General features: G+C 43.5%; 2 long non-coding RNA genes and 2 pseudogenes across 2 annotated transcripts; 2 read left to right on the top strand and 2 right to left on the bottom strand.

Moving 5' to 3' along the window:
* Positions 1-4,052: 4,052 nt before the first annotated feature.
* Positions 4,053-6,021, top strand: LOC117189502. Its single transcript, XR_004473423.1, has 2 exons — positions 4,053-4,387; positions 4,456-6,021. It is a non-coding gene; the product is annotated as an uncharacterized LOC117189502 (long non-coding RNA).
* Positions 6,022-8,778: 2,757 nt separating this feature from the next.
* On the bottom strand, positions 8,779-16,769 carry LOC117189496 (annotated as a pseudogene).
* Positions 16,770-19,273: 2,504 nt separating this feature from the next.
* Positions 19,274-19,786, bottom strand: LOC117189501. Its single transcript, XR_004473422.1, has 3 exons — positions 19,674-19,786; positions 19,536-19,605; positions 19,274-19,468 (listed from the first exon to the last, which is right to left on the bottom strand). It is a non-coding gene; the product is annotated as an uncharacterized LOC117189501 (long non-coding RNA).
* Positions 19,787-20,776: 990 nt separating this feature from the next.
* LOC117185852 lies at positions 20,777-22,499 on the top strand (annotated as a pseudogene).
* The last annotated feature ends 3,968 nt before the right edge of the window (positions 22,500-26,467 follow it).

Genomic DNA, 26,467 nt, shown 5'->3' with positions numbered 1-26,467 from the left:
CCGGATTAACTCGAGACTTTCTCGTTTCCCAAGCACTTAGATAAAAAATATTTTTTTTTTTTCTGATAAAAGAAAACGAATGCTCGGGTCGAGCGCCAAAACGGGAAGAGACCGAAGCCAAGCCCCTCAACATGCTAGAACCTTCGGGCCCTCTCATAGAACAAGGGAAATGCCAGAGAAAGTTGACAATCTGGGCTGTTAAATCTATCACCCTTTCCTATGCCCCTTTTCGTGACCTCCCAAACCTAGCCCATAGAGGGTGTATGCTCTGCCACGGCCATTACGGTGCCGACCACTAGATGGCGCTGCGAACTAGCTCTCTCGGCTGATCCAAGCGTTACAAATACCCCCCGCCGAAGATCTGACTTAGTGGTATCACACAAGTCGGATCCCAAACTGCGCGGATCAGCTATTGTTTTAAGTCTTTCGCGTGGTATCGACCAATAGACCGTCCTTGCAGATCCTCTAATTCATAGTAAGCATTCCCTATTTTCTTGCGTATTCTGGCCTTCACATATGCTGGGCCCAGTTTGGCACTATAGCCAGCCTGGAAGTTACTCTGCTTGAAGTTCTTTCTGAACACCTCTTGTCCCACTTGATACGAAATCTCCCTTGATCTCAAATTGTAAATCCGTTCGTTTTTCGCCCTTTGCTTCTCCATTATCGTTAAAGCCTTGCTACGTACCAACTCTAACGAATCCTCCTTGGAAAACACTAGGGCTTTATCCTCCAACAATCGAAGAGCTCTCAGAATTTTGTATGTTTCCCCGGAGCTAACGAACTGTTGCCCAAATACCATATAATACGGCGAAGTTCCGAGGCTGGAATGGACCGCGGTTCGCAATGCGCAACAGATACTGCTCAGCTCCTCGTCCCAATTTTTCTGATCTGCCCTCACGTATGAGCGAATGGCGGCAATTACCGACCGGTTTACTCGCTCTGACGCATTCGACTGCGGAGAGTATACTGCTGTGGCCGTATGTGATATCTTGTGCGCCTTGAGAAACTTCTGGAAAACTTCCGACTTAAATTGAGAGCCATTGTCCGATACAATGATCTCCGGAAAGCCAAAAGTATGAAACAGATCTTGCTGCAGATACTTGATCACAAGATCAGCCGTTAGTTTTTTAACAGCTTTCAGAAAGACGAGCTTTGAATAGTGATCTAACACTATAAATATACCAATGTTCCCGCTTTTTGAGCGTGGATACGGGCCTAGAAAGTCGACGTATAGCTTTTGGAAAAACCTCTGCGACTCAGGTGCCACTCCCATCGGGGGTCGATGGACAGAGTTCGGTGCTTTAGTAGATTTGCACGTGTCGCACGCGAGTACATATGCTTTTACATCTTTGACTAAACTTGGCCAATAGAGAAACTGTCGCACTCGCTCTAAAGTCTTATGAACTCCCCCATGCGATGCTAAGGGATGGTCGTGAGCATTGGCTAATACCTCTGGAATAAGACTCTGTGGGATCCATAACTTCCAGATAAAATTATCATGAAGAGTACTCCCTGTGGCAAAATCACACTTCCTGTACACAAGACCTTCGACCACCCTCAGATCCGGCAGGTTAACGTCATTGGCTTTTATTCTGCTTGCCAGTTCTACATACTCGGCGGACTTAAAAGCTGGGGACTCGAGATCAACTGCTTGACCATAACCAACATCCACGGCCGCCAAATCTTCTTCATTGACTCTGGACAAGGCATCGGGTACAACATTTAAACGACCACTCCGGTGTTCAATTTTGAAGTTAAAGCCCTGTAACTTTAATGCCCATCGGGCTAGCCGCGAATGTAGATCCGTCTGAGTCATGAGCCATTTCAGAGATGCATGATCGGTGATAACCGTAAAATCATGCCCTTCAATGTAGGCTCTGAAACGGTTGATGCAAACGATTGCCGCCAGACACTCTTGCTCGGTCACAGAATAATTTCTTTGCGCCTTATTAAGTTTTTTCGACACAAAAGCTATCGGAAATTCGTCTCCCTCTGGAGTCTTTTGAACCAAGACGCCTCCAACTCCTGATTTGCTGGCATCGCAATGCACAAAGAACGGCTGGTTGAAATCCGGACTGCGAAGAACTGGCGCAGAGCACAACCATTTTTTAAGTTCCTCGAACGCTGTACGTCCTTCTGGTGTCATGACAAATCTGCACTTAGGTTTCAGCAAGTCAGTGAGAGGGGAAGCTATCGACGCAAAATTTGCTATAAATTTACGATACCATCCAACCATTCCAAGGAATCTCCGTAAGGCTTTCAGAGAGTTCGGTACTGGAAAGTCTATCATGGCCGAAATTTTCCCGGGATCCGTTCGAATGACACCCTCCCCGACGATATGACCAAGATACTTCACCGAACGCATACAGAATTTGCTCTTTTCCACGTTAAGCGTTAATCCGGCCAATCGAACATGCTGCGCTACAACTCTCAATACCTTTAGATGCGACTCAAAGCTATCGGAAACAATTAACAAGTCATCCAAGTAGACGAAGACTTCATTGCGAAGTTCCGCCGGGATCATCTTGTCCATCAATCTGGTCATGGTTTGCGACGCGTTGGTGAGACCGAACGGCATGACCTTGAACTGATATAGAGGTTTACCCGGAATTGTGAAAGCAGTTTTGTCCCGAGACTCCGGATCCAAGGGTATCTGCCAATAGGCATCCTTGAGATCCAGACTTGAGATGAACATTGCTCTGGGGAGACGACTTAGTATACCGTCTATTTGCGGCAACGGATAGGCATCCTTTCGTGTAACGGCATTGACCTTCCGGCTGTCTAGGCAAAGTCTAACCTTTCCCGGTTTCTGGACTAGCACAACTGGAGAGGACCAGGCGCTATCAGATTCCTCAATAACTCCTAATTTGAGCATCCTGTCCACTTCAGAATACAGCAATTTCTCCACTGCTGGTGACACGGGAAAATGCCGTTGTTTTACGGGCTTGGCATCTCCTGCATCGATCGAGTGCGACAAAACCGATGTTCTACCCAAACCAGAGACTGCAAAGGATGGAAATCCCGACACAACCTTCTGCAAATCGTCTTTCTGGCTTAGAGTTAGTTCATGCGATTCCTGACAAATTTCTGCTACCTGCATCTCCGGAGGTAATAAATTGAACGTGGACCAAAAATCGATTCCTAGATATAAGTCCTGGCTAAGCGACGGAATGATATGTAGTTCCAAGTCCTTCACAACCTTATCATAGGTGACTGGAGTTCTCAATCGCCCAAGATCCTCCTGCCGCTTGCCATCTGCAGTATCAGCAACTGAGATTCCCCGTTTAAATGGAATCCTACTGGTGATTATTTGTTTAGCCAAATTCCCACCAACTACACTCATCGCTGCCCCCGTATCTAACAACCCAAGCACTGGCCGCTCAAAAATGTTTACCTCTGCGTACGGACGTTTATCTAGCTCTTTGTACCTAATCGCATTTATTGATTTAGCTGCCTTCCAAAATGATCTCATCCGTTTGGAGTGTCTTGAATTGGATTTACGACGGAACAGTGTTTCTGCAGCCTCTGCATCTGAATGAGAATTAATGAAATTGTGCCATAAATTTGTTGCTACACTACTGACGGACTGGACTGGAATGGTTGTATCTATAACTGCCTGGTGTTGCTTTCCTACTGGCTGGCGTCTGGGTTCGCGGATTTTTGGCGAAGCACACTTTGAAGCTGACGAGGCTGTGTGCTCGCCCTGCCGTTTTTTTTCTGACATTTTTGACAAGCTGGTTTGTAAATGTTTGGAATGCCACACCCATAGCAAAAGATCTTGCGTTTGGATTCGCAATCCTGGTACCGATGTCCTTCCTTATGGCAGTTCCAACATACCAAGGCCAACGCTCCTATTTCGCCTTCGCCCTCCCCTTCGGAAAACTCCGTTGCGTCATCAGACATGTGCTCCTCCACCAACTCAGCCACTTGCCTACGGAAAGGGACACTCTTTTGATAACCATAATTCCGTCTCACGTCATCCAGGAAACTCTCTCTTCGTCTGCATATTTCCCTGAGCTCCCCAACCGAAGTTATGTTTATATTAGGCAACTCGTGCCTTACTTCGGGCCTCAAATTCCTTCGCAGTATGTCTACCACAGACTTTTCTGACAAGGGAGACTCTAAACTATCCATTAGCTGAACTATGGCGTCATAAAAAGCATCGAACCCTTCCTTTTCTTTTTGCTTCCGGTCCCTGATCGCTTCTCGAATGTCCACATCCGTGCGAGTGTCTCGGAACTGTTTCCTTAATGCCTGACAAAGCAAGTCCCATCGTACAACTACCACTGACTTATGAAACCTCCAAAAGAATTCACGAGCCTTTCCGTCAAAGAGGATGCTAGCGTTGCTACATAGCACCGCGAAGTTGCTTTCCAGCGTTGAATGGGTAAGAGCTTCTACTCTATAGATAAAATTATCAACGCTAATTCTTTCCGCATTCCCGCTAAATCGTAGCTTCCAACCATTCATAATGTGTACGACCTTGTCCGGCCTTTGGGACAGGTCGGAAGCTAAACTTCTAGGAGTGTCTCTGCCCTCTCGGCCTCCGCCTGCTTCCTGACCCTGCGAACTATGGTCCTGAGCTAAGTTTCGAGTATGATGATCTCGGCCAGTCAGTTGAAGATGAGCAGCGACATTGGTTTGTATTATTTGCGCCATCTGCTCCGACAACTGGGATAAAAGGTCGTTTTGCATGGCCCGCACTGCTTGGGTAATCATGATCTCTATATTCCCGCTATCCACTGGAGCCGACCCTGGGGTGCTCCCGCCGCTGGGGTGCCTGAAGCTTTTTCTTTGCCTCCTGCCTGCTGTTTGGCGGTTTGCATGCCCGAGCCCGATGCGCCGCCTTGCAAGTCAAAAGTGACTCTTCCACACCTAGGACATTTGGCATTTTCCCTCGAATATGGCACTATGCAAGCTTTATGAAATTCGTGGCCACACCTGGTCTTGTATAACTGCTGAGATCCAAACTCTTCTCCACACAGCATGCAGACGGACGGATCTACAGGTTCTCCCTCCATTATTAATACGTTCCCTTTATCTCCAACTGCTAACTTCCGCTTACTCTGTCACTCACTATCAACGATTCGAGATTCAAAACAGCTGACCCGCTCAATTCCCTTCGGTACTTCAACTAGCCTTTCCTTCTTCAGCGCTCACAACTCTCTGCCGGTCAATGACCTATCTCAACTGAACCAGCTGTTCCGCGTTTTATCACCCTTGTTCTCTCCTAACACCTTCGTTTGTGACACTTTTTTTTTTTTTGCCGCTTGAGGAATTGAGACGCGTTTATTGTTGAAAACAAAACATAAAACAAATTATAAATAAAAAATAATATTTTGTAAAAACCGCAATATATAAAGAAATACAAAAACATTTATTTGCCTTCAAGCATAGCTTAGTTCACCTGAAAAAAAATTCTTATTGGAACTGGTGTGAGAAGAAAGAACAAACATAATTTACCGCTACTTGTGCCGTGCTAATCAGCCCTCGCAACACCCAAACGTCTTGTTGCTTTGGCGCGCCGATCCGCAAGACAAAAACAACGACTGCAAGCTAAAGTGCGAGTAAATCGAAGCTAATCAGTTTCGTCTTCTTTACTCTCCTTCGCACTCTTGCTTCTGCGGACAGGTATGCTGGTTTTCCATCACCCGTGGCCAGGCAAACTCTTTATAAAGAGATTGTTCTGTCTTTCCAAGCGTTTGATGGCTAGCTCTGCCGCATACTATTGCTGAAAGTGGATGGGTCTTTGCCAAAACTTGTTATCCGTGGTCAGGGTAGACTTATCTAAAGACTTCTTCCCTGCTTTTCCAAACGTCTAACTAGTTGGGCTACGGACTCCATTACTGTAGGGTATTTAATCGCCTACTAAGCTCTACGTCTTCAGCCGTGGCTTGTCGATCGCTGCTAGCAACTTCTCAACAATAACTCCTATGCGACTGATTTGCAAAATTTAGCTGACTGTGAAGCTCGTTATTCTGGCCCAGATGCTGCAGCAACCGTAGTTTGAGAATAAAAGCGGACCAACGTATATGCTTCTCTTCTCAAGCTCACTACATAGTATCTAGTTTGCCAGAAAAATCGAAAGTGTTTTTGATGTGTTCCTGCGATATTGTTGACCACATCGAGATGCGGTTCTACCAATTATTTTGGGTCCCATTGTTGGGCGCCACTAACCTTATAATAATGGAATTAATAATTACTTATAACTGTAACGAACTTGGCAGGTGTCGGGGAGTGAGAGAAGGGGGCACGCAGATATTCCCGGCTGGGAGGCTCGTCGGCTAGTTGGGGTGGTGATCTTGCCCTCCTCTCACTTAATGCCTATTCTCATTATTACAAGGTTATAATCTGTGAGCTAATTTGGACCTAAAATTCGACTGAACACATAATTGGCTCTTTCTTCTACCTGTTCCCGAACGCTTTTCCTCGCCTCCGATCTCGTTGAAGCGGATTGGCCCTCCCTTCCTTGGCCATCCCTAGGTCGCAATTTTCACGGAATGACCCCTCTGCGTTCTCATGGGGCTCTCAGGGGCATCTGGCTAGCCGAAGGCAAACAAAAACTATATTCTAGAACATTATAAAATTTATTGAACCCTACATAAACAAATTTCTAAACTAAAACTAAACCTAACCCAAAAATAGATACGCATAAAACAGATAAAATAGATGGAATTTCAAAATGACTTAATAATAGTGATAAACAAAATGAATAATTATTTCACATATAAAAAGATTAACAACGGCCAAACCGAAAGGGGGGAAGAAATAGAAACAGTAAGGGGGGAAGCATATAAAGTATTTGTCCCTCTCCTCTTTACTTTTTCAGTGGGACTCGAGTCAAATCGTTCGAGTTGAGTCTTTCACATTTCTCTTTCACACTCACCCGCAGATCCGCATGTCCACCGACGAAAGCGCTTTCCGGAGGAGAATCGGACCTGGAACGAGAACTCCGATAGGGAGTGGCATAAAGCACAACAAAAACTCACTCACAAATTCCCCACTTTCCTCTCTCCACACTTACTTTGAGCGACTCATTACATTAAAAAAAAACTTTCTCGCCCCTTTTCTTTTTCTCGTTCGCGCCGCCCCTTGCCGACTGCCGATGTCTTTCTCAAAAAAAAAACTAACAAAAAAAAATTATTTAAATTAACATAAAACACTCGACAATACACATATTAATTCTTTTCAAATTTCTGCCTTCCCGATCTCTTCCCGACCTTCCCGACCTTCCGCAATCGGGCTGTTTCCGTCGACCACTCGCGCCGCCACTCGAAATCTCAGACTGTTCTTGATTGCGCTCAGTCTGCGCTATGTAGCCCTTCCTTGGCTCGCTCTCCAACCAGAAGATGGAGTTTTTTTTCTTCCAAAAACCACTCAACTCCCGCTAGCGTCGTTGGTGCCCGGGTACTTGGGCCTGTAAATTTTCCACCGCAGCTTCGGCTGCTCCTCTGGACCTCTTTTGCGTCCCTCGGCCTCTCGATCCACTCGACGCCTCGGCGTCTTTGGATCCGTGAAGCTGAACCGGGTCGGTATTGTAATGAAAATGCGGCGACACGGCGTTCCTCTTCTGCCGTATAAACTGCGCCAATAGCCGGTCCTATGCGGATGAAATCATCTAACTAGTTTGACCAATTACTTTCTCCCCTTCTCCATCTTACCTAGCTTGGAAAAACTAACGCCGGATTAACTCGAGACTTTCTCGTTTCTGAAGCACTTAGATAAAAATATATTTTTTTTTCTGATAAAAGAAAACGAATGCTCGGGTCGAGCGCCAAAACGGGAAGAGACCGAAGCCAAGCCCCTCAACATGCTAGAACCTTCGGGCCCTCTCATAGAACAAGGGAAATGCCAGAGAAAGTTGACAATCTGGGCTGTTAAATCTATCACCCTTTCCTATGCCCCTTTTCGTGACCTCCCAAACCTAGCCCATAGAGGGTGTATGCTCTGCCACGGCCATTACGGTGCCGACCACTAGATGGCGCTGCGAACTAGCTCTCTCGGCTGATCCAAGCGTTACACGATGCAACGAAAAGGACATGTTTTAGACAGTTTTGGAGCACACAACACATGTCCGATGCGTGAAATGAACTGAGCCATACTTTCACCAGCAGAGCAGTCAAAAATAAGTATGAACACTTGGGTTTATACGGATACAGATGACACTTCAATTATTACTTATAGGCCTGTGCCTATTTGGTACGCAGATGTACAAATGTACATGTTGGTGTACACTGCAGGGCATAATGTTTAGAGAAGCGAATAAGGGCAATAGGTTGGTGCCATGGCAACTAAGGACCTAACAAAGCCCAGCGATTACAGGGAAGGGGGGCATGTTTACCAGTGAAATTATATAATAACATTGCTGTGGTATATAAATACATAGTAAATGCTTTATTCATAAATGTTCGAGGTTCTCGCTGACCTGATGCATTTTTACAAAAATCCAAATCTTATCCAGAGATTCTACTATACAAATATGAATAGAATGAACAGTGTACATATATGTATGTATTGTATATTTAATAACTTTATATAAAGGTATATTTCATTTGGAGAGGAGTTTTTTCAACAGTTAAAAAACAATAAAATGGTTATGGTTACGTTTTATCGTGGCTCTACCACCAGCTCCATTGGGGGTATTCTCGCTCGGATTTCGGCTCAACAAGTTCGAGTGGATTGTACAAAGGCTTTGGGAATTGTATCGCTTGCTCATTCAGTACGCAAATATACGAATTATTTCAATAATACATAGGATATACAAAATGTAAGCGTTTCATATCGCCTTAGACTAAGCATTTTTCTTGTTTACTCCATCATTTTTTGACAAATAATTTAATTATTTTTAACCAAATGGTTTACTCCAAAGTGTTCTCTCTCCTCCTTGGCTTCATTTTTTGAGTTCTGTGTGTGTGTGTGTGTGTGTTGGTGTGCGTTCAACGACGATAAAGAGTTAATGAGAATGTGTGTGCGTGTTTTTGTGTGTGTTTTGTGGATGGTGTGCTGATGCGGATGCGTCTGAGCTGCACATTGCCTTAGTATGCATTCCGACGCTTGTAGTTGCGCACATTGTTGGCCAAGCAGCAGGCGAAGATGAAGCCAACCAGCTGTAAGTGTAATTTGATTATTTAACTGGCTCCAAAGGTATAATCTTATGGCAGCCCTCACCTCAACTCCAATCAGGCCGATGGCCACATACTTGGCGTTGTCAGTGCTGACAGACATAAAGTCCACGAACTTGCCACGGCATCCTCCATAGATGTTAACCGGGTTCAGGCAGCTTCCGTCGCAGCAGCTATCGGGCAGTGCTTGCAGATTGATCAAATAATCGGCCGATGAAGCACGACCGCAGCATTTCAACTAGGATGCGGGAAGGAATTCGTTAGCATCGCAATAACTAAACATCAAATTGTGCGAGGATTACTCAACGATTTCTGAATAGCATCAAAGACACCTCCCTCACGGGCCTCACGCGACTCCCAGGCCTGGTCGACGACCCTGCCCATGGCTTACTCGAACTTGTCCTTGCTGGTGTACAGCAGCACCACAATGGTCAGCTGCACGATCAGCAGGATCAACAGGAAGACAGCATAGCTGATGGTCATGCACACCGACTCGCGTATCGCTCCACAGCAGCCCAGGAACGAGATTAACACGACAATCGACCCGATGCCGATCAAGATGATCGGCATGAGGGCCTGCGGGGGAAAGCCCACCTGTCCATTCACCTCAATGGTGCCAATGCTTTTAAGGATCAGCACGCCATACACAATACTCAGAATGCCGATGACCTGTGGACAGACAGAAAGAAAGGATAGTCATGTGGTTAGAAAGAGTGCTGCAGTGCTGCAGTGTAACTATCGATCTAGACCGGTCGACAAACTTGGGCCATAAATGGCTTGCATTGCATAAGGCAGCTAGCTGGCCGCTGCCAACACTTGCAGCTAAATATAGTTCAAATTAATCTTCTGCACGCTCGTTTAGTTTAATTGAAAATGGAGTGCAAGGGAGCTGCCAATTACCATGCTGAAAGACTTAATTACCGCCGAGACCCGGAGCTGACCTCAGGGATCCCGCCTCCCCGGCGGCTAACTAATGATAATTAAAATAAGTAAACGCGTTACGTAATACCCAGTTAGCACTACAATTAATATTAAGATAAGGTAAACAGAACAGAGTAACCTTCAAACAGAACCTTCACATCTCCCACATCCCACTTGGCATTCACATTCACACACGACAATGCTGCGGGATAAATCTTCACAAGGTCTAAAGTGCACTGCAATTTGGCGGCTTTTTTATGACGATCGAGGGTCCCAGCGAGAGCCAGACAACTTGAGCAGAGCAACTTTGATCTCTCAACGCCAACGACAGCTCTACGAGTATTAATTGAATTTACTTGTTTTCATGATGCATACCAGCTCGTTTGCTTAAACATCTGTATCCATATTGTAGACGAGTACTGTATCTGTATATATATCTCAACACGATGTGTATGTGCGGGCAGTGTGTGGGCATACCTCAATTCCAATTTCCACTTGTTTAGAACTCGAGAACTCGAACGGAGATCGGAATATCTGGCTATGAATGATTTCATCTCAAAATTGACCCAAAAATCGATTTGTAATATTTAAACAAAGTGAGTGTTGGCAGCTCTGCTAATTTTCCCACTTTGTCTACACTAATCAACAGAAATACTCGTATAGTGCAAACAAGTAGGTTATACTCGGGTGCTACAAAAGAAATGAAAAGAGTTGGCCGACTTGGAACCCGTTTTGGAAGCCAGCTTTTCCTCTCCAACTTTTACTTAGCCCCGTTTTTCGCTAACGAGGACATTACACAATTCATATCAAAATGGCCGAGACAGAGACAATGTTGTGTGCCACATTCCACAGAAAGCTGTCAGCGGCAGGCAGCTTCAATGACGTCAGACGGAAATGAAATTGGAATGCAAATTATTTTCGCCAAATACCGAGTACTCCAACAAGGGTCTGAGATCATTAGTGGAGAGTGGTGCGCCCCCGAAAAGAGCAGAAAACAACCCTCCAAAATAAAAAACTTGTCTTACTGCAATAAAGAGATGGATATATGTATACATACATATATTTTAATGGGGATTGGAGGGGGACCACACCCAGAACTAACTCTGAATTGCGTTGTTTGGCGCCAAATTGTATCTTCTGTGTCCATCGCAGCGAACAACAAGAGACGGAAATGGAGGGATACACAGATAGAGAAAGTGTGAGACTGAGAGAAGAGTTACGCATTATGCAACAGGACAGACATATACGTGTCTAGAACGTGTAATTGAAAGATGACAATTAACAGCTAAATTACCCGAGACATGCAATTGGGATTTGATAAGCATATACATATGTACATTAGTGTTGGGTAAACATTGCTCATTTTGGTGAACATGTTCACTTGTTCTTTTTTAGTAAGTGAGTCAACTCACTCATATTGCTCACTTGCTCTCTTAGATTGCTCAGTTACTCACTTGCTCAGTTGCTCACTTGATCAGTTGCTCAGTTGCTCACTCAGTTGTTCACTATTCACGCACAGATGGTTCCAAATTTCAATATACTTTCGAATTAGCGACATACTGAATTTTTGAAAGAGTTAACAGCTTTGCCGGTAATACAAAAAGTGTGAAGTAAACGCAAATATGAGCAACAGCTGACAGATCGCAAAATGCCCTTTGAGGAGCAAAATTGCGCAAAAAGTGAGTAAAGAACAAGTGAACAAAAATGAACAAGTGAACAACAAAGAACAAGTGAGCAAAAAAGAACAAGTGAACAACAAAGAACAAGTGAACAACAAAGAACAAGTGAACAAAAAAGAACAGCTTGGAAGGAACATGTTCAGTTGCTCACTTAAGTGAACAACTCTTTTTTGTTCACTCACTCAAGAGCAACACAACACTAATGTACATACATACTGTGAAAGCTCAACAAGCAGACACCCTTTTCCCTCACTGAAAGGGGTTGGGGGGGGGGGGGGGGGGCTTACTCTTGGTTTTGCTCAGCAAATGTGTACATAAATTATTTATTTAGTTGCTCAGAAACGCAGACCACAAGAAGTTGCCATATGTACATACATACATTTATAATATATGAATAGCCCCGATTCATTCGCCGAGTGCAGGTCATTCATAATCCATACGATAGTAATACTCATTCGCGGTGCTGTACTTATCTTTTCGCCGAGTTTCCCAGCTGAAAAAATTACCGAGAACTCGGAGCTGTTGCACTTAATGGCCGCCAGACACAGTTCAGGTTTGTCATTAGCCACGGCTGCAATTGTCGCTAGGTTCTGACTCGGACTCGATTCGATCCACAGACGTGCGGAGACTACGAAACTTGAATCTATGGGGGTAAATACACATATCCACAGACACAGTCATAGCCATGTTTTGAACTTGGATTTTCCCCATAGCTCGCAAATAACTGTTGACACTTTCGGCGTGTCTGATAAAAACCTCTCATTGACGGACACATTGAGAAAATGGACTGAAAAGACCCGATCAAATCTGTTTTTGCTCAACTCGCTCTTTGCTAAAGCAAAGACCGATTTCTTCACTTCTCTTTTGTTCCTGTTTTTCACTGAGCATCTTGTCGCGAGTGAACGAACAAAGTGTCTTTTGCGTATATATGCGTGCTTATACGTGTGAAGCTTATGGCAACGATCAATTTTTGTGAATTCTATACGGATTGACTATTGGAGCTTAAAATGAATCGTGAAAAGCAAAACGAAAATGTTCGTTTGCCAATTTGCAAATAAATATACATATTACAATACAATAGCCCAAAAGATGCGGAAAACATGAATAAATAAACATATACACGAAAAAAACTAAAAACACTTTACTCAGACACTTTTTTGGTTCTGCTCATCTAAAGACACTTTTGCTGTGAGCGCTTGACCCATGATGCAATTATACAAGGTGGTCTCGTCGGGAGCCGAAGTTCGTTCGTGTTGTCCCTTATCGTCAGTGCATGCTTGCTTGTTGATGATGAAGGTTCTTCACGGACGAATTTTTTGATATATTCTTAACCCTTATGTCCCGACAACACCAAAATTATAAAAAGCATATAAAAAAAATACCACAGAATTAGAAGTAATCTTTATATATTATGTAAAAGAACATTTTAATATAACTAAAAATGTTGAAGAAAAATTATTAATGGCTGAATAAAAATTAAATATTAATATATCAGTAAAATCATTTTATTTTAAAATTTTAAAACCCACGGGCCTGTTAAGGGTTAATCAACATCAACATATACCGTCTCACTCACACTCACTATACTATGTGCCCTTCACTCGCACTTATTGCTAGCATACGTTAAGGGACTAACTTTTGCCGACGAGACCACCTTGAATAATTGCATCATGGCTTGACCAAAGTGTCTCTCTAAGTTGTTATTGTGAGACACGATCGTGTGTCGGGCTCACCCGAAAACCCGAAACACATAACACGAGCGAAGAGGCCAAAAGTGTTCTGCCCAGTGAGAGACCGTGTCTTCGTGGTCTTTTTCGGTTTTGTCAGTGACGAGACAGCAAAGGGAAAAAGTGTTGACCGTCGTTTGCGAGCTATGATTTTCCCCCTTATATGCGTAGAGGGTATTTGTAATTTTCGTCAGTTGTTTGTAACAGCAAGAAGAAGCTCGAAAAATATAACCAAGGTATTTAAAGGCTGTATGGGCGAACAGAATATTGATGTAACCAAAAAACTAGCCCCTAAAGACTTGGATAAAATTTTAATGGATAGTCCAGTCCCTCAACTACTAGGATATATTCACTTCGGGGTGCGTAAATCATTTTTCATGCTTTTGTTGCAAAATGTATTAGCTTTTGTTGATATAGTGGTTGTTGCTATGGTTGTTGCTGTGTCCTCAAGCGTTGCGGGGTCATTGTTGGTGGGGGTTTTGTTGTCGCTACGGGGCCGGCTCTCCAACAGGCGGCTTGGCTTGGCTCGCTAATTATTTGGCTGTCTGGCTGTCTGTCAGGTGTGTTATGTACTCGGATAACGCAGTTAAATAAGTATGTATCTGCACACAGCGATGCACTGCGAGTGTATCGTGTCCCCGGATTTTCTTGCACGTGTAAATGTAGAGTATGGAAACAAAAACGAGGGGGAACGTTGTGAGTTGCTGCGGACACCGCAACTCTACAGTTATACCCGATACTTAGTCAGTATGGCTCTCCTCCGGCAGACGCCGCTAATATTAAACGACACGACAAAGAGTGCGTGCGAGAGAGACAGAAAATCAGTCTGCGTAGCCAGTGCAAATTGATTTGTTCCTTTTGGGTATAAAAATGATACGATCTGATCCAGATTCAGCAGTCTGATAGATATGGTCATTATCTATGATTCTGCGTTTTTAGTTTTCTCGAATCTGCAATGATGTGGATGCAACAGATTTTCGTCCTTTGTGGGGGCGGGGCGAAATTCTGAGATATACGTTTATAGTGAGATCTAACAGAAGTGCGGATACCAAATTTGGTTACTCTAGCCTTAATAGTCTCTGAGATTAGTGGATGCCCCAGATTTTCGTCCTTTGCGGGGGCGGAAGGGGGTGTGGCGAAATTTGGACACGAAACGGTCAAGGTCCGATATCACAGGAGTGTGGATACCAAATTTGGTTGCTCTGGGTCTTATAGGTTCTGAGATCCTTGAACTGATATTTTGCAATTGGCAAAACCGACCATGAAACCTGTGTGTTAGAGAGAGACAGAGCAAGAAAGAATGAAATTGTTTTCTTGATTCTGGGGATTCTGCTGCCCCGACAACAACCAGTTGATTGTTCTTGTCTTTTTCTTGTTGTTTTATCTCGTTTCTCTAGAGCAACAAGTTTTTTTGTGTTTGTCGTTTCTCGTTTCTCTTTTTTATACCCGATTCTCAAAATGAGTATTGGGGGATAACAGATTTGCGGGAAAAGTGGATGTGTGTAACGTCCAGAAGGAATCGTTTCCGACCCCATAAAGTATATATATTCTTGATCAGCATCAATAGCCGAGTCGATTGATCCATGTCTGTCTGTCCGTCCGTCCGTCTGTCCGTCTGTCCGTCCCCTTCAGCGCCTAGTGCTCAAAGACTATAAGAGCTAGAGCAACGATGTTTTGGATCCAGACTTCTGTGATATGTCACTGCTACAAGAATATTTCAAAACTTTGTCCCGCCCACTTCCGCCCCCACAAAGGGCGAAAATCTGTGGCATCCACAATTTCGACGATACGAGAAAACTAAAAACGCAGAATCGTAGAAGATGACTATATCTTCTAGAGTGCAAAATCGAACCAGATCGTATAATTATTATAGCCAGAATCAAGAAAACAATTTCATTCTTTCTCGCTCTGTCTCTCTCTAACACACAGGTTTCATGGTCGGCTTTGCCAATTGCAAAATATGAGTTCAAGGATCTCAGAACCCATAAGAGCTAGAGCAACCAAATTTGGTATCCACACTCCTGTGATATCGGACCTTGACCGTTTTGTGTCAAAATTTCGCCACACCCCCTTTCGCCCCCGCAAAGGACGAAAATCTGGGGCATCCACAAATCTCTGAGACTATTAACGCTAGAGTAACCAAATTTAGTATCCGCACTCCTGTTAGATCTCACTATAAAACGTTTATCTCAAAATTTCGCCCCACCCCCTTCCGCACACACAAAGGACTAAAATCTGTTGCATCCACAATATTGCAGATTCGAGATTCGTTTTCCTTTTGTGATGAGTTTCTGTCTTATTTGCTATCTTGTATATATGTATGTACATACATATGTATATATACTCGTATATATTTTTAAGTTTCGCTTCGGTTTTTCAGAGTACACTTTTTATTTTTTGTGATTCACGCGGCGTTAATTTGCGACCCCACAACGAATACTAAATATTCACAAATTTTGTTGGCTTTACGATGAGTTTAATAAGATTTGCTTGAATTATTATTTACAGCACATTTCGCTTAAGGCCGAAGATCCAGAAGGTCGACAATAACGGGGACGTACGAATGCGGGAGTGAATCGTTTTATTTGAAACATCCCATTTCCATGACATCAGAAAGACATCCGATCGGAGCAGTGTGCTTTTTGTGACGCCAATCAAAATATGAGCTTGAATTACAGGAATCTGCAGACTCTCAGATTATTATGCCAGAAAATAAGCAGAGCGTCCACGGGCAGGAAAACAAACAAATGAAAGGCGCCTCCTATCACCGCTCCCGGAATCACAGTGCTCCCCCTCCACTAAGCATAGAATGAGAATAGAGGAGATAAATGCGGAATTTCAGTTTTTGTGACGGCGTTGGAAGCTGAACGGATGGCGATGGATGATGTCATCAAACTTCAATAGCAAGACAAACAACACAGTCACGAGGAGCTCAAAGCGTTCTCTCTGTTGAAATTTCCCAGAACGCCAATATGTGCGGAATACTGAAGGGGTTCAGGGGCGCCGTCTGTCTGCCCTAAGGCGTAACGCTGGAAATGCGCTTTTAATATGCATATTGCATATGCCATAATATTGAATAAATTTCACCAATTTTTTATTTGTTCGTATTTCAACAGACAGCGTTTAGGTAACAGTTTGTCTCCCACCTAATGGAATGGCTTTCGAGCTTGTTTGTACCGGTTTCGTTTTCGTTTCGGGGTTTCGGTTTATTTTCGCTTTGGCAATAGTACTCACCGACACAATGGTATTGAATATGAAGAGTATGTATTTGGCCAGAGATGTTCCACAGTCCATTTTGATGGGAGTTTTTCGGAAATCACCTGCGATTGGAATAAATTTCGTTTAAACAATGCTCATGTTAATGTCAATTATCAAATTACTCTACGGATATATAAAATAATTCCTAATATTTGCTGTTTATTCAACTGCAAATGAATGCCAACAAATGTTCGCTTTAATGTACATATGTATGTTTATTGTGGTTTAATTCCCCGGAACCAAGTATTTACTTTACTGCGGCTGGTGCTACATTCACGACTTTTCCGACCTTACTTTTTTTGTAACGAGGTCTTGAATCAGAATATACCTTTGTACTACAAAGGTCGCCTTTCCTCGCAGATAAGGAGCTCTCAGCTCTCGAAGCATCCATTGTCTGCAACGTCATTATCATTCTTTTCTTTTCCTACGTGCTTCGAAACGAGTTGCGAGGCCAACAAAAGAAAATAATACAGCGTGCAACTTTTTCAACAACAAGTATGAGGAGGAGAAGAAGAAGAACGACAATGGCAGGCGTCAATGGTGCTAGAGAATTAAAGGAGGAAAACGAGAGGAAAAAAGTTCAGTGCACTCTGCATCATCAGAAAACAAGAGCCACAATGCCGCCGTATTGTTGTATTAATTTCATACAATTTTCTTCCGCTTTTCACACACAAGTTTTCCCCTCGCCACGCCACGCCTCGCCATACTTTGAGCTGCGCATACTACGTCTCGGCACATCTTTCTTCTCCCTCCCCGCACACAAACACACACATACTCCATCAACAACCACTTTCAGCGGCGTCGGGACCCAGCATCTATTTCTTGGCTGGAGTTTCGAGCAGCTGTCAAGACAACAGGGAAAACTCTGTGCAGTTCTGTTCTCCTAATTCTATAAACCATAAACACAAAACCACTTTTCTATTCAAAATAGCGCACGCCTTCTGTTACCTTTTCTTTTAAAAAATTGCGTTCGAAACCAGCGCGTAACCGACACGTTCAACGGGAAAAATTCGACAAAGCTGAAGAAACAGTGTGACCGCGGACTTATTGATAAAAAAAACGAACTTAGCCCACAAAAGCCCCCTCTACTTAAAAAGTTCAACTACTTGAGGTAAATAGCGGAATATATTAACGATTGTTAATTCTTCTTTTAGATTCATCCCATCTTTCATCTGAACTTAAAAACAACCACGCTAACTTTCACCTCAACTACGCTAACATTATTAAATTTTCATTATTTTCGGTGGAAAATTGAAATACCCCCTTGGCTTGCAATGGGTTAATCGTTCTCCGTCGAATATTGGAAACAATATTGCTCAGTTTTGATGTTCCGTCGAATATTACAAGCTAGATAAAACATTTAGTCATGCCCACCCAATTTTATCCGATTAATGAATCAATTTTCTACTTAACTGGCTTATTTTAACCACTTGCTTTTATTGCATTTTGCGTAAAAATTGGTTTTAGCGAAAATGGTCAAACAAATGAAACGTAAGAGAAAAATCGTTCTAATTGCTCAATTTCTTTGTTCCGTTGAATAATGCTGCCTAACTAAAACCCTTAGTTTGGTCTGTGTAAGAAGAATACTAATTGCAAAATATCCTTTAAAACAGAGACTGACTAGTTTCTGCATTAATTAGAGCCTGGGATGAAAAATATTTTCTCAGTTCTATAACATCCATTTCCCCCAGGGTGAAATTTGTTGTGAACCGGGTATTGCCAAAATTATCTCCCGTTGAATATTATGTTACGAACCTTTGTTTTCTTGGGGGCAAGGCCGGCTAGCCAGTCATCCCAGGGCTGGGTACTCCCAAGCCCTCAGGTCGCACAATATACCAACTAATTGGACATCTCGAACAAATTGAAACAACAAAAGTAACCGACAAAAAAAAACTGCAAACGGACTCTACTCGACAAACAACATTACAGTAACCTCCTTCAACACAGACGTGGACCAGGTCAAGGTGTCGATGTTTTTACCCCTGATGTACCCTCCCTACCTTCTTTGATGGTAGAGCCAGGACTGCGAGTCCACTTCCCTGTCTCATATTGGGCGCCATTATAGTTACGAACCTTTGTTTTCTTGGGGGCAAGGCCGGCTAGCCAGTCATCCCAGGGCTGGGTACTTCCCAAGCCCTCAGGTCGCACAATATACCAACTAATTGGACATCTCGAACAAATTGAACCAACAAAAGTAACCGACAAAAAAAAACTGCAAACGGACTCTACTCGACAAACAACATTACAGTAACTTCCTTCAACACAGACGTGGACCAGGTCGAGGTGTCGATGTTTTTACCCCTGACGTACCCTACCTACCTGAGATCTGAATAACAACGTTTTGGATCTCCCTGCCATGTGCAGCAGCCTTACCCTCTCGTTGCTGTGGCTCCTCTTCCCCCCATATGAAATGCTTAGCAATTCATTTTCTTCGTTATAATTTTCACTTCAATTTCCTACTTTTACACGGTATCATCTCTACGCTAAGCCTGCCTATTCATACCCCCTCATCGTATCACTACGGGCGGTTAATAAATAAATAGATAAATAGAAATAATTAATATGGGCGGACTTAAATTAGGGGATTAACATATACATATAAATGGAGACGTCTAACAAAAATAAATAATGGGAGTAAATAAGTTAATTGATGCTTTTTTTTTCTCTCCCTAAATGGGCGAGGGACCCGCTCTACGTGGCCAGGATTGTGTCTTCGAGCCCAGCAAAACCAAGCCAGGATGGCGGAGCTGTGACCTATTCCCTACGGATTGGCCAACAAAAAAAATAAATTTGGGGTTTCTTTACTCCCCCCTTTGGAGCGGACTCACTCTTATGCTTCTTGGGTCTCTTTCCCGTCCCGCTAGTCCTGATTCCTGGTCTCTCACTGATCTGGATCCCCTGGAATCACAGATTTATTTATCTTTTTTTCAGGGTGATGGCCACTACTCCATCCTCATCCCACTCACTTTTTCTTTCAGAACAAAAAAAAATCACTAGATCACTATGTCCGGCGCGCATGCTCCTCCGTTGCGGGAATTTCTTTCTCTGAACCCCCTCTTGGCTTAGCTGCTCTGTTTAATGCTCCCGGACCGCTGATCCCCATCGCTCTCTCTTCTATCGCCCTTGATCTAGGTTCAAGGGTATGGCCTGATTCGGGCTGCTGGCGGCTCTCTTTTCTTTGGGGTATGGGTGAGCTGGCTTGGGGACTCCGTTATGGGATGAGATCGGAAATCTTCTCTCATAACGGCTCCGGAGAGCGCGCGGAACTCTCACTCTCCAGGACCAGGTGGCGCCACTCTTCGCTAACCTTTTCCCCTTAAATTTTGGCCCTGCCACTCTGTTCAAACTTCTTTCCTCCTCACCGCTTCTATGGGGTATCACCTATCGATATCTTCGCATGCAACAATTACAAGCTATATAGAGTTTTCAGCTTTGCCGACTTAGCTTTATCCCATCGATGAATACATTTTCTACATTTTTAACAACTTTAAATTGCTTGTAAGTATTGTATTTTGACTAAAAAACGGTTTACAAGTTAATGTTGCCCGCAATTGTATGGATTGGTCAATGGTCTCTGTAAGAACACAATGAAATAGCCTTAAAACAGAGACTAAATTTGTTTGCCTGGGATAACAAATCTACAATTCTATAATACCATTTCCAACAAATTTTGCATTTATATTTTGACGTTTTGGCCGAAAGCAAAAATCGCGTCGTTCCGTTTTAGCCGGTTCGTAGTTTGGCGGTATATTTAAAAAAAACTATGTTTATATGGATGTATTATAAGGTATAAGGTGAACATCAAATCCATATTTAAACTAACTTATCAGTACCAATTTGAATAGTAGTTAAAGTGATCAACATGCTGAATAGCAGAATCCGCGACAGAATGTCCGGATGTGTCGTCTTAATATTCCCCAATAATTGGGCATATTCACCCTAAGTCGATATCCAAGTACAGTAATTTAAGTACATAATTTTAAAGTATGGAATGAGTCTCATTGTTGTCAACCGGGTGAAAGAGGTCCTTATATGCTATTCACCCTGACGACCATCCACCATCCATCCATTTTGGGATGGTTGAAAAATCGGGTCACACTAAAAACAACACGGAATGGAACTGAAGAAGAAAATTTTGCAAACTCCGACGGGCAAAAAATTATTATCCGAATATCAGTTAAATTTACTAACAAAAAACAATATCGAAACTTTGATCGACTTCCACGATGCTGAGGACCAGAAACTGCACAAGCTGCTGGCCATCAGTACTGGAGATTAAGAAGGAGCTGGATATGCTGCCATGGCAGTCGGAGACATTTGTGGAGACTGTTAAGGAGTTGGACTTTGGAACGGGCATAGAAGAGTAAAGTAGTTCAAAGGCCAATGTGAACAGAGTTGTTGTATTTACTGACCGGCCTATTTCAGATTGGACAAGTTTTTGGACTCCATTGCGCAGACGTTCAGGCGAGGCAGAGTCTGGGAAGTCTGTGGCCAGACTGGCGTGGGAAAAACCCAACTACACCTTGGCTCTTAATTTTGTATGGAAACACAAACGGCAAGTGCTTTTCATCGATACCAAGCAAGATTTCTCCACGAAAAGGATACAAGACATGCTGCTGGAGCGCAAAGTGGATCAGGAAACAAGCGAGAAGGCAATGGCGGACATTCAGGTGGTAGAAGTCCTTACATCAAAGGAGCTCATTGAAGTACTCAAAGCCTTCGATCAGCAAATGACTGACGATGTCCAGGCTGCACTAAAAACAAAAGTCGTTGTGGTCGACTCCCGCTTGCTTTGTGGACCACCGAGGCAGGGAAATGCGAAGAACGAGGGATTCCCTCCTGACAGAGGTTGCATGCAGAGTGAGGAAGTTAGCGGTGAGGGGCGAGGCTTTTGTCATCGGCAACATATCGTTCTCTCAGGATTCAGGTACATTTTAGTTTAAAGGACGATTTATTTACATAACTCTATATACTACGCTTGTTCTACTATAAGATAATTGTGACGATGACGGCTTAGAGGATGGCAACAGTGATGGGTCTACGCGGCAGCCGAATAAACCAATGCTAGGCTCATATTGGAGTTCAGTGTGTACGCTGAGATTGTCGCTGGATGTACCGGAGAGTACAAACTGCGGCGACAGCTGCGAAGACGACGGCCTCCGAATGGTAAATGTAATGACGAACACCTATGGTCCTGCGGGAGACAATTGCTTGCTACAGATCACAAGCCAACACCCAGGACGGGACGTTTGCGCGTGTTGGTATTTCCAGTACCTGGACTGCTTGGACTGGCTTAAAACTATTTTTGGGAGGAGTCTCTTCTGTCATCGCCAAATCAGAGTCATGGGCGTATTGGCAGCTTGTTCCAAAACGACATCGTCCTTTCCTGAAGTTCCCGCATATCTTGCGTCCATTCTTTAGCTGCAAATGTGTGTCGTTGTTGACCATTGCCGTGCTGCTCCAGGGATTGGAGAACACCTCGCCCGTCTTCTTGCCGCCTGCTTGGCCCAGCGCCTGGTTCGCGCTCGGCAACTTTGGCGGCAGCTTCTCGGTTGGCGGCGTGCTGTACGAGGTTTTTGTTATTTTTCTTCCCATATACATATGTACATACATATGTCATCGAATCTGCTTACCCATTTACCTCTTCGCTTTCGGATTCTTTGCTGCTATCCTCATCGGATTCAGTCGCTATAATCTGCCACAAGCGACATTGTTTGCCGACATTGACAGCGAAAAAACGAAAATAAAGAACAAGAAGGTAACCATATTTACAATTTGTGTGGGGGTGGGGGCTTGCGCAATCACGACCGAAAGAGCAGGACTACACGGTAACTAAACATTTTCTACATAATGGGAAGAAAACGAGAGGGGTATGACCAACAGGCAAAACGGCCAAAAAAATGCAACGCATGCTAAGTAAAATCCACTCCTTTTGCCTAATATACCTTGAAGACAATATCGGCTTTTTGATTTCAAGCTATATTGTCCTTACACGAAAGGTGAGGTTCGTACGAACCTTGCAACTTTCCACGGCTGTTTTTTCCTGTAGTCCTCTTTTAATAGCCCATTTAAAACTGCGGAAAATAATGCTAATAATAATAAGTCTTCTTGTAGAACTGTAAAATTCTTCATGATTCATTATTTTCGTGTAGAGTATTTTAATACCATTGGTCGACAATGCCCTTGATGGGAAATCATGCTCCTCGATTTATATATTCGGTTTAATATTTCTAGCTAGCTAGACCCTTTAGCTTTAAACACATAATTTTATCCCATTTGTTTGAGATGCCAAGCTTTTTTGGCACCTATGTGTTTCAAAAATGAAAAGAGATTTTTGGTTAAAATTTATAATTCGTATTTAATCTTGGTGGCTTAGCGGAAGCCGATTGCTTGGCATTGCCAGATAAACTTTATGCGAGATCGATATGCAACCAATGCGCAGAGGGGTTATCATAGAACTAAACTATAGACGACGGCGTTAGATCAAAGTGATTGCCGAAGTGGCGGCAGCAGATCAAAGTAGTTGCCGAAGTGGCGGCGGCAGAGAGCCCCTTTAGCGGGAGAGCGCAGCAGCTCTGCAGAACGTCAACGTTTTACAACATAGGCGGCTCTCTCTGCTCATACAATAATGTTAAAGTTACGGTTATTCTTCCCCCGTTGGGAGCTAGTCTCTCAACAGATTACAACAGCAAACATAGCCGAGTGACGGCCCTCCTGATGTTTCCTGAGGATGTCTTCAGGTCAGCGACGCGACACACTCCGTCCTTGCCCAAAACAACATCGACCACTCTAGCCAGTGGCCAACGCATTGGAGGAAGATTTTCGTCCTTCACCAGAACGAGGTCGTTCTTGCAGATGTTTTGCGCGGTGGTACGCCACTTCTCGCGCTCTTGCAAAAGAGTGAGATACTCTTCGCGCCAACGGCTCCAAAATATTTGCTATAGTTGGGTGACCCGCTGCCAGCCATCCAGACGATTGTAGTTCAGCTTCGTTAGGTCAGGCTCGAGGATTTGCTCATGGGGGCCGCCTAAAAGCAGATGAGCAGGAGTCAAAACGTCTAAATCATCAGGATTTTCTGAAAGCGAGAGCAAAGGGCGAGAGTTAACAATTGCAGTGATCTGACAGATCAGAGTGCGCAGCTCGTCGAAGCTAAGCACAGATGGTCCAACTGAGCGGAGAGCGAGGTGGGATGAAACGCCAGTCGATCGAGTCAGCCAAGCAGGATTCGTGGACCTCCTTCATATGCGGTTCGCTCAGACAAAGCTTCTTTAGCTCCAGAAGCTCGTTCTTGGCCCCAACGAAGTTTGTCGCATTGTCCGACCAAATTTGACTTGGCCTTCCTCGAGTGGAAGTAAAACGCTTTAGTGCGCCTAGAAACGATGCGGTGGTCAAATCCTTTACGAGCTCCATGTGTATAGGAGGCCACTTGATCGGAGGCCTCGTGCGGATTTCTGATCGGTAGAAAAAAGGTCCACAGTAATCTACTCCAGTGACTTCAAAAGCTCGAGATCCATCAAAACGTTCCTTAGATAGCTCTGACTGGATAAGATGGTTGGGAAGCGAGCCTCTCGAGAGAATATCAGCAGGATTTAAAGATGTGGGAACATAGCGCCATTCCATGGCTGCCGTCAACTCCTGAATTGATGCCACTCGATTTGCCACGAAAACTTGAAATTTAGCTGGCTCGTCCCTAATCCAAGATAATGCTGTTGACGAATCCGACCAGCAATAGAACCGACCTGTAAAGATTCCCATGTCCTTTACATTCTGCATGATTTTCGCAAGCAAATGGGCTACACTTAATTCCAGCTTAGGAATCGATATAGTCTTTAGCGGCGCCACTCGCGACTTTGAGCACAAAACGTGGCTCAAAGACTGGGCTTCCCTGGACACGACATACACGCAAGCGCCATATGCTTCCAAGCTGGCATCACAGAATCCGTGAACTTCTGTAGCCACACTAGAACGAAGAACCAAGCGAGGAAATGAGATCCGAGAAATGCTTGCCAAACTATTTCTCAAGTCCATCCAAGTTGAATGCAACGCTGAGGGTAGGCTTTCATCCCAATCCAAATTTTCTCTCCAAAGCTGCTGAAGGAAGATTTTGCACCTGACAATGACTGGATTTATCAATCCAAGAGGGTCGTAGAACCGCGCAATCGTAGATAAAACCGACCGCTTTGATGGCTTTGAGTTTGTGTCCAGTGCGGACAAGGCAAAAAGCAGCTGATCCGAAGCAGGGTCCCACGCTAAGCCGAGAGTTTTGGCAATGTCGCTTCCATCATTAAACTTTAGGAACTTCTCTATGTCATCTTCAGGGGTTCCCTCAAGTACTTCCTGGTGACTGGAGCACCATTTCCTAAGTCTAAAATTACCACGGGACAGTAAAGCTGATGTTTGGTGCATCTTGTCCATGACCTGTGCGACCGAATTACCGCCCGAAATAAGGTCATCCACGTAAAACTCCTGCCGCAGAGCAGCTGAGCCAAGAGGGTAGGACTGGTGCATATGATGCAAATCAATGTACTCCCTCATAAAGGCGGAATACCGCTCCTTGAGTGTAGGATTACGCTCCAGTTTTCGCTCCAGACTGATGAACCGTCGATAAGCCTGAGCATAAGATTCTCCTAAACGATCAGTATTGTTATTGTAGTGTATTGACACTCAGACTTAAGCACGCGTTGTCTTCAAGATTCTCTTTTATTCTATATCCCTTGGATGGTGTGACCGTATATAGATATTAATATAATACCTAACACGCCTCTCCTTAGATGTTTAATATACATGTCATTTACAAATCTATTTTCTTATAACAATTTGATTTGTGTACTTAATCTAATTAGCGTATATAAAATTTATGTGATTTCGTATTTTTCTTTCTTCTTAATCTGTTTAGTATTTGTTTCAGTGTTTATTTTGTACATAATTTGATTTCATAATTCCTTTCTTTATATTATTTTATTGTTAAATACGCTTTACTACCTTCCCTGCCTCACGTGGTCTCAACTCTCTCCTGGTGGGTGTTGGTTGAGAAACTATTTGTTCATTGTTGGTTTTGGAATTGTCATCTACTGAACAATTGCTTTCGACATCAGGTGTTTTCGCATTAGGCGATGTATGATTGTTAGTGCTTTGGTTTCTAATTTGATCCAGGTGACGTTTTATTTCTCTGTTATTGTTCGCCAAAATACAACAATACGAACGCGGGCCCAGTTGTTGTTTTACAGTTGCCTGAGTCCAGCTTGCTTTGTTAGGATTTTTGTAGTCCCTAACCATAACTTTTTGACCCTTTAAAAATTCTGTGCTTCGTCTACCTTTGTGATTTACAACACACTCAGTCTGTTTTTTATTTATTATGCTTTCGACCGTAGGTGGTTTTAACAACGAAAATCTTGTTTTTAGTGTACGACCAAAAAATAATTTAGCAGGAGATTCGCCCGTAGTACAATGAATCGTATTTCGGTAATCGATCAAAAATCTATTTAAAATTGTATTAAAATCTTGTCTTTCATTAGCCTTTATGTTTGCATATAGTGATTTCTTAACAGTCTTTACAAAATTTTCTGCTTGACCATTAGTCGCTGGATGTCCTGGAGCAGTAAAAATGTGATTAACACCATTGTTTTTCATAAACGTTTTAAAATCATCAGAAGTAAACTGTCGTCCATTGTCACTAACTAACACGTCTGGTAAACCATATCGACAAAATACTTCTCTAAGCTTGTTGATAGTAAACAATGAAGTTATTTCCTTCGTTTTG

This window comes from Drosophila miranda (assembly GCF_003369915.1).
Source record: "Drosophila miranda strain MSH22 chromosome Y unlocalized genomic scaffold, D.miranda_PacBio2.1 Contig_Y1_pilon, whole genome shotgun sequence".
In the NCBI taxonomy this organism is placed as follows: Eukaryota; Metazoa; Arthropoda; class Insecta; order Diptera; family Drosophilidae; genus Drosophila; species Drosophila miranda.
This window is presented reverse-complemented; position numbering and strand designations above follow the sequence as displayed.